A 12,795-nucleotide genomic window follows, 5' to 3' on the forward strand; every position below is an offset into this window, starting at 1 on the left:
TGTTCGAACCGGGTATCGGCAACTTCACAGGAGCCGAGGTGCAGATCCACGTGGACTCAGATGCAAGACCTGTCCATCATAAAGCTCGGGCAGTGCCGTATATGATGAGGGAGAAGGTCGAAATTGAACTGGACAGACTCCAGCGTGAAGGGATCATGTCACCGGTTGAATTTAATGAATGGGCCAGCCCCATTGTTCCTGTGCTGAAAAGTGATGGCACAGTCAGAATCTGTGGGCCTACAAGGCTATGATCGACAGGGTTGCGAAACAAGATCAGTACCCATTGCCGAAAGCTGATGACTTGTTTGCGAGGCTAGTGGAGGGAAGTTGTTCACAAAACTGGACTTGACGTCGGCCTATATGATGCACGCAGGAGTTGGTTGAGACGTCGAAGAGACTTGCATGCATTAACACGCACAAAGGACTGTTTAGTTACCACAGGTGCCCGTTTGGAATTCGCTCAGCTGCAGCAATATTCCAGAGGAATATGGAAAGTCTACTGAAGTCCGTTCCCAGAACCGTCATGTTCCAAAATGACATCCTGATCACCGGTCGTGACTCCAAGGAACATCTGAACAACCTGGAAGAGGTTCTACTGCGTTTGGACAGAGTGGGACTCAGACTTAAATGCTCGAAGTGCATCCTCATGGCACCGGAGGTTGAATTTCTCAGGAGGAAAATCGTCGCTGATGGCATCAGACTTACTAACATGAAAACCAAAGCCATCAAGAATGCACCCAAGCTGCAGAACATGACGGAGCTGCGTTCATTCCTGGGTCTTCTCAACTACTTTGGTAACTTCCGACCTAAATTGAGCATCTTACTTGAACCATTGCAAATGCTATTGAGAAAAGGTGACAACTGGGTGTGGCGCGCATTGCAAAGACAGGACTTTCGAGAAAGCCACCAATCTGCTTTGCTCGAACAAGCTGCTGGTACATTATGACCCATGTAAACGTTTAGTTTTGGCCTGTGATGTATCGTCATATGGAATTGGTTGCATGTTACAACAAGCCAATGAGTCGGGGAAACTTCAACCTGTCACGTTTGCATCCAAATGTTTGTCCAAAGCAGAAAGAGCCTACAGTATGGTAGAAAAAGAAGCTTTAGCGCGTGTGTACGGTGTTAAAAAGATGCATCAAAAGCTGTTCAGTCTGAGGTTTGAATTAGAGACCGATCACAAGCCGCTGAATTCGTTGTTTTCCGAGAGCAAAGGTATCCATACCAACGCTTCATCCCGCATCCAAAGGTGGGCGCTGACATTATCTGCCTATGATTGTCATTCACCACAGACCTGGCACAGAGAATTGTGCCGATGCTTTGAGCCGGTTGCCGTTGCCCATACCGGAGATGGAAATGCCACAACCGACAGATTTAATGTTAATCATGGATGTTTTTGAGAGTGAAGACTTGGACCAGCCAGGACCCGATATTATCGATGGTAAAGGGTTGCATCCTCAAAGGGGATTGGTCTGCCATACCTAAGCAAATGTGCGAGGAGGCCAAATCATACATTCGTCGCAAGGACGAACTGTCTATTCAAGCAGATTGCATATTGTGGGGCAATCGAGTTGTAATGCCGAAGAAAGGGAGAGAGAAGTTTGTGCGTGAGTTACACAGCACACATCCTGGTATAGTGATGATGAAGGCCATCGCCGGATCCCACGTATGGTGGCCAGGAATTGATTCTGAGCAGGAAACATGCGTGCATCAGTGCAACACCTGCATGCAGCTCAGCAAAGCACCAGCGGAATCGCCGCTGAGTCTGTGGTCATGGTCATCAAAACCTTGGTCCAGGATCCATGTATATTTTGCAGGTCCCTTCCTTGGCAAGATGCCTTTATGGTGGTGGATGCTTATTCGAAGTGGATAGAATGCATAATCATGTCATCCAGTATGTCCACGGCAACCATAGAGAATTTCAATGTCATGTTCGCGATAAATGGTCTGCCTGACATAGTGGTGAGCGACAATGGGTCGTGCTTCACCAGTCAGGAGTTTCAGGAGTTTGTAAAACATAACGGCATAAAATATGTTCAAGCCTACGTCCAACAGGAAAATAGAACGTGCAGTACAAATTATCAAGTAAAGCATGAGGAGAGTAACCCAAGGGTCACTGCAGACCCACTTGTCTTGCATACTGCTGAGTTACAGGACAAGACCCCACATACTCTCAGGGGTCTTGCCTGCTGAACTCATGATGAAAAGAGGTCTTAAGACAAGTTACCTCTTGTACACCCGGATTTAAGTAATCATGTTGAATACAGAAGACCGACTCAACAAGGGTACCACGATCGCGCAACTGTGTCACGCGAGATTTCTGTTAATGATCCTGTATATGTGTTGAATTATGGTCAGGGTCCCAAATGGATCGCTGGTACGGTCATGGCCAAGGTCACCAACAGAGTATTTGTTACTAAGCATAAGAATGGGCAAACTCGCAGGAAACACATGGATCAAATGAAGCTGAGGCACACAGACCATCCAGAGTAGTCGGACGAAGAAACCGTCGGCGACCAACCAACCTACCAGCAGCCTTCAGTGGACTCAAGGGTCATCAGTGAACCCGGAATTTCCATCACGGACTTATTCAATAAAAATGGACTTGCAATTCCTGACATGGCCACTACCACCCCCAACAAGTCTGCCATCCAGCCACCAGCCACAACAGACTCCGCACATTCACTCAAGGCCGGAATCAAACTGAGACAGTCAACCTGGGAGCGTAAAGCACCGGACCGTCTCAACCTGTGAAAGATTGTGATAAGATCTCAGAGGAAGGTATTGTTATGTATGTACATGCTGTTTGTAGCCACCAGATGGTGTCATTGTTGGAGGCTACTGAGCAGCATGCACATGGTGCTGCTCTGGTATAAAAGGCCAGCCATTTTGTGAGTCAGACACTTTGGGCCTAAATAAAGCAGAGCAAGGTTGTACCTTGCTTAGTTAAACAGTACTTCATTTGAACCTTTATTGCATTACATAGCATTATGACAAATCTACAGTTGATAAAACACTAGAAAACCTAGCTGAATACAGAAAAGTATCGGAGATCCAAAAAAGGCATAAATAAAGACAGTATGAATAGATTAGCGGCGAATGTAAAAGTGAATCATAAAATCTTACATAAACATAAGTAGCATGAAAGTGTAGTCAAAGGAACAGTGGGGGCGATTAATAACGAAAAATAGATCTTTGTGTGGAGGCAGAGGGCATGGCTCCAGGAATTTGAGCAAATAAAAGATCCCATAGCACTATTTTGAGGAAGAGCAGAGGAGTTATCCCTAGGTTCCTGGACAATATTTATTCCTCAATCAACATAACAAAAACAGATTATCTGGTCATTATCACATTGCTGTTTGTGGGAGCTTGCTGTGCACAAATTGACTGACGTGTTTCCCACATTACAACAGTGATTACACTCAAAGTACGTAATTGGTTGTAAAGTGCTTTGAGACATCCAGTGGTCGTGAAAGGCACTATATAAATGCATGTCTTTCTTTCAAATATAGCAGTAAAAGAGGAGGCAGTAGCAATATTAGATAAAATAAAAATAAAGAGCTATTTAAAAGGTTGGCAATACACAAGCAGAAAAGTCACCCAGCCCAGATGGCATGCATCCTAGATTACTAGGATACTCTGGCACAATCTTCCAATCCTCCTTAGATATGAGGACGGTGCCAGTGGATTGCAAATATTATACCCTGTTCAAAAAATGGGGGAAGGATAAACTAGTGGCCAGTCAGCCTAAGGTCTGGTGGGGAAACTTTGAGATGATACCGGATCATTGTAAACTATCGCCCATTATTTCCAATCCTCCTTTTGTCTTAAGTCTTAAGTCTTTGAATGTATCGTTGCCTTCTAAATACGTGCCCATCTTTCCCAGAACTCCATGTTTGAATCCCTTCAGACAGGTTACTGCTCCTGCGATAGTGATAGGGGATTCAATTGTAAGGGGAATAGATAGGCGTTTCTGCGGCCGCAACCGAGACTCCAGGATGGTATGTTGCCTCCCTGGTGCAAGGGTCAAGGATGTCTCGGAGCGGGTGCAGGACATTCTAAAAAGGGAGGGAGAACAGCCAGTTGTCGTGGTGCACGTTGGTACCAATGACATAGGTAAAAAAAGGGATGAGTTCCTACGAAATGAATTTAAGGAGCTAGGAGCTAAATTAAAAAGTAGGACCTCAAAAGTAGTAATCTCGGGATTGCTACCAGTGCCACGTGCTAGTCAGAGTAGGAATCGCAGGATAGCTCAGATGAATACGTGGCTTGAGCAATGGTGCAGCAGGGAGGGATTCAAATTCCTGGGGCATTGGAACCGGTTCTGGGGGAGGTGGGACCAGTACAGTCCGGACGGTCTGCACCTGGGCAGAATCGGAACCAATGTCCTCGGGGGAGTGTTTGCTAGTGCTGTTGGGGAGGAGTTAAACTAATATGGCAGGGGGATGGGAACCAATGCAGGGAGATAGAGGGAAACAAAAAGGAGGCAAAAACAAAAGACAGAAAGGAGATGAGGAAAAGTGGAGGGCAGAGAAACCCAAGGCAAAGAACAAAAAGGGCCATTGTACAGCAAAATTCTAAAAGGACAGAGGGTGTTAAAAAAACAAGCCTAAAGGCTTTGTGTCTTAATGCAAGGAGTATCCGCAATAAGGTGGATGAATTAACTGTGCAAATAGATGTTAACAAATATGATGTGATTGGGAGTACGGAGACGTGGCTCCAGGATGATCAGGGCTGGGAACTCAACATCCAGGGGTATTCAACATTCAGGAAGGATAGAATAAAAGGAAAAGGAGGTGGGGTAGCATTGCTGGTTAAGGAGGAGATTAAGGCAATAGTTAGGAAGGACATTAGCTTGGATGATGTGGAATCTATATGGGTAGAGCTGCAGAACACCAAAGGGCAAAAAACGTTGGTGGGAGTTGTGTACAGACCTCCAAACAGTAGTAGTGATGTTGGGGAGGGCATCAAACAGGAAATTAGGGGTGCGTGCAATAAAGGTGCAGCAGTTATAATGGGTGACTTTAATATGCACATAGATTGGGCTAACCAAACTGGAAGCAATACGGTGGAGGAGGATTTTCTGGAGTGCATAAGGGATGGTTTTTTAGACCAATATGTCGAGGAACCAACTAGAGGGGAGGCCATCTTAGACTGGGTGTTATGTAATGAGAGAGGATTAATTAGCAATCTCGTTGTGCGAGGCCCCTTGGGGAAGAGTGACCATAATATGGTGGAATTCTGCATTGGGATGGAGAATGAAACAGTTAATTCAGAGACCATGGTCCAGAACTTAAAGAAGGCTAACTTTGAAGGTATGAGGCGTGAATTGGCTGGGATGGATTGATACTTAAGGGGTTGACTGTGGATGGGCAATGGCAGACATTTAGAGACCGCATGGATGAACTACAACAATTGTACATTCCTGTCTGGCATAAAAATAAAAAAGGGAAGGTGGCTCAACCGTGGCTATCAAGGGAAATCAGGGATAGTATTAAAGCCAAGGAAGTGGCATACAAATTGGCCAGAAATAGCAGCGAACCTGGGGACTGGGAGAAATTTAGAACTCAGCAGAGGAGGACAAAGGGTTTGATTAGGGCAGGGAAAATGGAGTATGAGAAGAAGCTTGCAGGGAACATTAAGACGGATTGCAAAAGTTTCTACAGATATGTAAAGAGAAAAAGGTTAGTAAAGACAAACGTAGGTCCTCTGCAGTCAGAATCAGGGGAAGTCATAACGGGGAACAAAGAAATGGCGGACCAATTGAACAAGTACTTTGGTTCGGTATTCACGAAGGAGGACACGAACAACCTTCCGGTTATAAAAGGGGTCGGGGGGTCTAGTAAGGAGGAGGAACTGAGGGAAATCCTTATTAGCCGGGAAATTGTGTTGGGGAAATTGATGGGATTGAAGGCCGATAAATCCCCAGGGCCTGATGGACTGCATCCCAGAGTACTTAAGGAGGTGGCCTTGGAAATAGTGGATGTGTTGACAGTCATTTTCCAACATTCCATTGACTCTGGATCAGTTCCTATGGAGTGGAGGGTAGCCAATGTAACCCCACTTTTTAAAAAAGGAGGGAGAGAGAAAACAGGGAATTATAGACCGGTCAGCCTGACATCGGTAGTGGGTAAAATGATGGAATCAATTATTAAGGATGTCATAGCAGTGCATTTGGAAAGAGGTGACATGATAGGTCCAAGTCAGCATGGATTTGTGAAAGGGAAATCATGCTTGACAAATCTTCTAGAATTTTTTGAGGATGTTTCCAGTAGAGTGGATAAGGGAGAACCAGTTGATGTAGTATATTTGGACTTTCAGAAGGCGTTCGACAAGGTCCCACACAAGAGATTGTTGTGCAAAGTTAGAGCACATGGGATTGGGGGTAGTGTACTGACATGGATTGAGAACTGGTTGTCAGACAGGAAGCAAAGAGTAGGAGTAAATGGGTACTTTTCAGAATGGCAGGCAGTGACTAGTGGGGTACCGCAAGGTTCTGTGCTGGGGCCCCAGCTGTTTACACTGTACATTAATGATTTAGATGAGGGGATTAAATGTAGTATCTCCAAATTTGCGGATGACACTAAGTTGGGTGGCAGTGTGAGCTGCGAGGAGGATGCTGTGAGGCTGCAGAGCGACTTGGATAGGTTAGGTGAGTGGGCAAATGCATGGCAGATGAAGTATAATGTGGATAAATGTGAGGTTATCCACTTTGGTGGTAAAAACAGAGAGACAGACTATTATCTGAATGGTGACAGATTAGGAAAAGGGGAGGTGCAAAGAGACCTGGGTGTCATGGTACATCAGTCATTGAAGGTTGGCATGCAGGTGCAGCAGGCGGTTAAGAAAGCAAATGGCATGTTGGCCTTCATAGCAAGGGGATTTGAGTACAGGGGCAGGGAGGTGTTGCTACAGTTGTACAGGGCATTGGTGAGGCCACACCTGGAGTATTGTGTACAGTTTTGGTCTCCTAACCTGAGGAAGGACATTCTTGCTATTGAGGGAGTGCAGCGAAGGTTCACCAGACTGATTCCCGGGATGGCGGGACTGACCTATCAAGAAAGACTGGATCAACTGGGCTTGTATTCACTGGAGTTCAGAAGAATGAGAGGGGACCTCATAGAAACATATAAAATTCTGACGGGGTTAGACAGGTTAGATGCAGGAAGAATGTTCCCAATGTTGGGGAAGTCCAGAACCAGAGGTCACAGTCTAAGGATAAGGGGTAAGCCATTTAGGACCGAGATGCGGAGGAACTTCTTCACCCAGAGTGGTGAACCTGTGGAATTCTCTACCACTGAAAGTTGTTGAGGCCAATTCACTAAATATATTCAAAAAGGAGTTAGATGAGGTCCTTACTACTAGGGGGATCAAGGGGTATGGCGAGAAAGCAGGAATGGGGTACTGAAGTTAAATGTTCAGCCATGAACTCATTGAATGGCGGTGCAGGCTAGAAGGGCCGAATGGCCTACTCCTGCACCTATTTTCTATGTTTCTATGTTTCTATGCCACAGTACTGGAATGGCTCTTAGGATGTCATTTGTGACTTTGATATGTGACTGTGACAAAGGTATGATATCCCTTCTTGACCTGCTTGCAGCCCTTGGTTGACCACTCCATCCTCCTCCAACACCTCTCCATCGTCGTTCAGCTGGATGGGACTGCATTCACCTGGTTCCATTCTTCTCTATCTAATCATACCCAGAGAATCACCTGCAATGGCTTCTCTTCCCGCTCTTGCATTGTTGCCTTTGATGTCCCCCAAGGATCTATCCTTGGCCCCCTCCTATTTCTCATCTACTTGCTGCCCCTTGGCGACATCATCCAAAAATACAGTGCCAGTTTCCACATGTACGCTGCCAACACCCAGCTTTACCTCACCACTACTTCACTTAAACCCGCCACTGTCTCTAAATTGTCAGACTGCTTGTCCGATATCCAGCATGAGCAGAAATTTCCTCCAACTAAATATTGGGAAGATCAAAGCCATTTTCCTCGGTGCCTGCCACCAACTCCGTTCCTTAGCCACCGACTCCATCCCTCTTTACTCACTGCCTCTCCCTAACATCTGTCTGAGGCTGAACCAGACTGTTCACAACGTTGGTGTCATATTTGACGCTGAAATGAGCTTCCGACCACATCCGTGGCATAACTAAGACCGCCTATTAGTGCTTCCGTAATATCCCCCATCTCAGCTCATCTGCTGTTGAAACCTCATTCATGCTTTTATTACCTCTAGACAGTTCCAACGCATTCGTGGCTGGCCTCCCACATTCCACCCTGCGTAAACTTGAGGTCATCCAGTACTCTGCTTCCCATATCCTAACTCACACTAAGTCCTGTTCACCCATCACCCTTGTGCTCGCTGACTTACATTGGCTCCTGGTTAAGCAACACCTCAATTTTAAAATTTTCATCCTTATATTCAAATCTCGCCCTATTTCTGTAATAATCTCCAGCCACACGCATATATGCGCTCCTCTAATTCTCGCTCCTTGTGCATCCCTGATTTTAATCGCTCAACCATTGGTGACCGTGCCTTCTGCTGCCTAGGCCCTAAGCTCTGGAATTCCTTTCCTAAATATTTCTCTCTCTCTCTCTCTCTCTCTCTCTCTCTCTCTCTTTTTCCTCCTTTAAGACGGTCCATAAAACCTACATCTTTGTCCAAGCATTTGTTCATCTGCCCTAATTTCTCCTTATGTGGCTTGGTGTCGAATTTTGTTTGATAACACACCTGTGAAGCGCCTTGGGATGATCGATATCAATGATTTGGATGAGGGGACCAAACGTAATATCCAAGTTTTCTGATGGTGCAAAGCTAGGCGGGAATGTAAGTTGTGAGAAGGATGCAAAGAGACTGTACAGGGATATAGACAGGCTAAGCGAGTGGGCAAGAACATGACAAATAGAATATAATGTGGAGAAATGTGAGGTTATACACTTTGGTAGGAAAAATAGAAAAGCAGAATATTTTTTTAAATGGTAAGAGATTGGAAAATGTTGGTGCTCAGATGGACTTGGGTGCACAAGTACACGTATCACTGAAAGTTAATATGCAGGTGCAGCAAGCAATTAGGAAAGCAAATGGTATGTTGGCCTTTATTACAAGAGGATTTGAGTACAAGAGTAAAGATGTCGTTCTGCAATTATACAGGGCCCTGGTGAAACCACACTTCGGGCTAAAAATTCAATTGATTAGCGCCACCTTTTACCGCCTGGGCAGGGCACTACCATTTAAGCGCCGCTCGTGAAATTCATTATAATTTTACTGACAGCGCTAATACTTGGTGCCTGGCCCTGTAGCGTCACTGAAACCGTGATGTCAGTGAGTGTGCAGCGCCTTGACCCGATCATAATATTGATTTGCTTCGATTCACTTACCGCTTGGTGCTAGTGATGCCAGAAAAAGTAAGTGGTCATACCTGGGATTGCCGCTTCTGTGGCCCTATTTAGAGGTCAGATTGAATGCTATCTTTTCAGATAGCATTTTGACTGCATTTACGTTGTGCACATCGTTGCTTCTCTTGCAGTTTCTTCAGTAGCATGTCTCTGAACATTTAGACCTGCTGTTTTGTCTCATTTTATGGGTGCCGTGCTGGCAGTGCACCTTGCTATCTAGTATTTCGGAGGCGGCAGCTGCAGAGATCGATGATGCAAATGTGGTCAGAGGCAGGGGGAGGGCCTGTAGATGTCGCAAAAAGGCCTTATCCTCCCAGGGTTTTCTGGGAGCACTTCTACATTAATCTGTCAGAGGAGCAGTGTCTTAGAAGGCTACACTTCAGCAAGGAAGCGGTCACAGAGCTGTGCCACATGCTGCAGACAGACCTCCAGCCTCATATCAGGAGCAGGACTTTGCTCTCAGTGGCAGTTGAGGTCACAATAGTTCTCCATTTCTATGCTTGCAGTTCCTGCCAGGCTAAAGCAGGGGATATAGTAAACATTTTCCGGTTTGCTGTCCATTGCTACATCTGGGTGGTAACAGACGCTCTGTACAGCAGGAGAAAGGAATACATCTCATTCAGCATGACCAGGGAGAATCAGCAGGAATGCTCATGTGGATTTGCAAGGATAGCAAGATTCCCCACTGTTCAGGGCGCCATTGACTGCACCCACGTGGCATTGCGGGCACCTCATCTCAATGCAGAGGTCTTCTGTGTTCCATAACCGCAAAGGCTACCAGTCTCTGTGGTGTGCTACCACAGGCAGCTCATCTTCACCGTCAATGCCCGCTATCCTGGCAGCACCCACGATTCTTTCATCTTCCGACAGACCACTGTTCCAACTCTTCCAACCACCACATAGAGCTCACGGCTGGCTGCTCGGGGACAAGGGTTATGTACTTGCTACCACCCCTCTGATAACACCCCTCCCCAACCCCAACACTCATGCTCAGCATATGTATCGCTTCTCGGTCTTTTGGCTAAGATCATGCGTAACTGACCTGACGGGAGTAACCACCATAACCCCAAGGTGGTTCTCCCTGGATCAGGAAGGTATATGCTTGCTTTTTTGGAAATAGGAGGTGGGTGGGGTGGCTTGACCCATCCACCTCCATGGAGGTGTGTGGGGGACCTGACCCATCCACCTCCATGGCACGAACCTGGTATTGCAGTACTTCCAGGAACGGTGCAGTGGCTCTAGGCCTTTTGGCTAAGAGCATTGGCGCAGAGTGATCCTTGAATGGGCCCAAGGTGACCTCTGGCGTTTGTGATTTGACAAAGAATTGGAACGATTGGCTACGAATTTCAAAAAAAAAAAAATATGTATAATGAGAACCAGAAGGGGCTGAAACCTGGTTTCTGTAGTTTTCCCTTAGTCCGTACCTCATACTGTCACTCCCTAGGACAACCTGAAGAATGTTGGCATTAGTCCCAGGAGGCCGAGGTAAGTGTTTACATTTTTAATGATTCCTTGTAAGCCAGGAGGAGCAGGAGAATTATGAGAAATATATTGACCACAGTAAACTGGGTTGAACTGTAAATGGGCAAACTGATAGACAAATAGTTGGAAATATTGAGAGGTGTTTGGTATGATATAAAACGCATATTCATAAAAGGCTAAGGCTCCAATTGTGTAGTTAAGCAACCATGGTCAACAAATTAGCTAAGAGGCAGTATCAAGCTAAAAGAAAAGGCTCACACTAATGCAAGTAAAAGTGGAAATACAGCGGACTGGAAGAGTGATAAAATGCAACAGGGATATAATGAAAGTAATGAGATGCAGAAAGGGAATGTGAAAAAAAACTTGCGAGGGATATAAAAGCTAAATACAAAAAGTTTTTATAACTATTAAGATAAAGAAAGTAATGAAGGGGATTTTCCTTAAATACCGATGCAGGTGAGATTAGTGGAAATGGCAAACTTGTTAAATGAGCATATTGCATCTATTTTCGTAGTGGAGGAAAAAGGCAAAATACCATGAAACCTAAAAAAATAAGTCCAGAGGAGTAGATTTACTATATTTAAAAAAAAAAAAGACTGCGTCTATTTGTACTACAAGAAAGGCAGCCGTTTCTATGTTGGCTCTCCATTTTCATATTGCCAATTGCTGATTGGTCCCCTTGGAGGATAAGCCACACCCTGAAGTTCCTCTGGAATGTGTAACTGGAACCGCCCAACCCAAGTTCTGAGTGAATTTCCAATTTGTAATTCGATCCATTTTGACTTCAGAAGACACAGAGGATAGATCTCTCCAAAAGCCACCAAGTTACAGCCAAAGTCCCTTACCCCAGCACAAATGCTGCCTCCAACAGCTAAAGACCCTTACCCCAGCGCAAGTGCATTTCTCCCCTAGCCGAAGTCTCTTACCCAAGCGCAAGACCTTGCAGCCCCCAAACCCCCTCCACCCATAGATGGGGCATTGTGTGTGGATTGTTAACAGGTTTATTGGGTCATCATCATAGGCAGTCCCTCAGAATCGAGGAAGACTTGCTTTCACTCTTAAAATGAGTTCTTAGGTGGCTGAACAGTTCAATACGGGAATTACAGTCTCTGTCACAGGTGGGATAGATAGTCGTTGAGGGAAGGGGTGGGTGGGACAGGTTTGCCGCATACTCTTCCTGCTGCCTCCGCTTGATTTCTGCATGCTCTCGGTGATGAGATTAGAGGTGCTCAGCGCCCTCCCAGATGCACTTCCTCCACTTAGGGCGGTCTTTGGTCAGAGACTCCCAGGTGTCAGTGGGGTTTTTGCACTTTATTAGGGAGGCTTTGAGGGTGTCTTTGTAACGTTTCCGCTGCCCACCTTTGGCTCATTTGCCGTGAAGGAGTTCTGAGTAGAGCGCTTGCTTTTGGGAGTCTCGTGTCTGGCATGTGAACTGTGGCTTGTCCAGCAGAGCTGATCAAGTGTGGTTAGTACTTCAATGCTGGGGATGTTGGCCTGGGCGAGGACACTAATGTTGGTGCGTCTGTCCTCCCAGGGGATTTGTAGGATCTTGCAGAGACATTGTTGGTGGTATTTCTCTAGTGTCTTGAGGTGTCTGCTGTAAATGGTCCATGTCTCTGAGCCATACGGGAGGGCAGGTATTACTACAGCCCTGTAGACCATGAGCTTGGTGGTAGTTTTGAGGGCCTGATCTTTAAACACTCTCTTCCTCAGACGGCCGAAGGCTGCACTGGCGCACGGGAGGTGGTGTTGAATCGTCGTCAATGCCTGCTCTTGTTGCTGGAAGGCTCCCGAGGTATGGGAAGTTGTCCAGGGTTGCGCCATGGATCTTTATGACTTGGGGGCAGTGCTGTGCGGCGAGGACAGGCTGTTGGAAGACCTTTGTCTTACGGATGTTTAGAGTAAGGCCCATGC

At 46.0% G+C, this 12,795-nt stretch overlaps 1 pseudogene; it reads left to right on the forward strand.

The window, feature by feature from the left end:
• Positions 1–10,400: 10,400 nt before the first annotated feature.
• On the forward strand, positions 10,401–10,637 carry LOC139279588 (U2 spliceosomal RNA; annotated as a pseudogene).
• The last annotated feature ends 2,158 nt before the right edge of the window (positions 10,638–12,795 follow it).

The sequence above is a fragment of the Pristiophorus japonicus genome, chromosome 1, assembly GCF_044704955.1.
Source record: "Pristiophorus japonicus isolate sPriJap1 chromosome 1, sPriJap1.hap1, whole genome shotgun sequence".
NCBI lineage: Eukaryota > Metazoa > Chordata > Chondrichthyes > Pristiophoridae > Pristiophorus > Pristiophorus japonicus.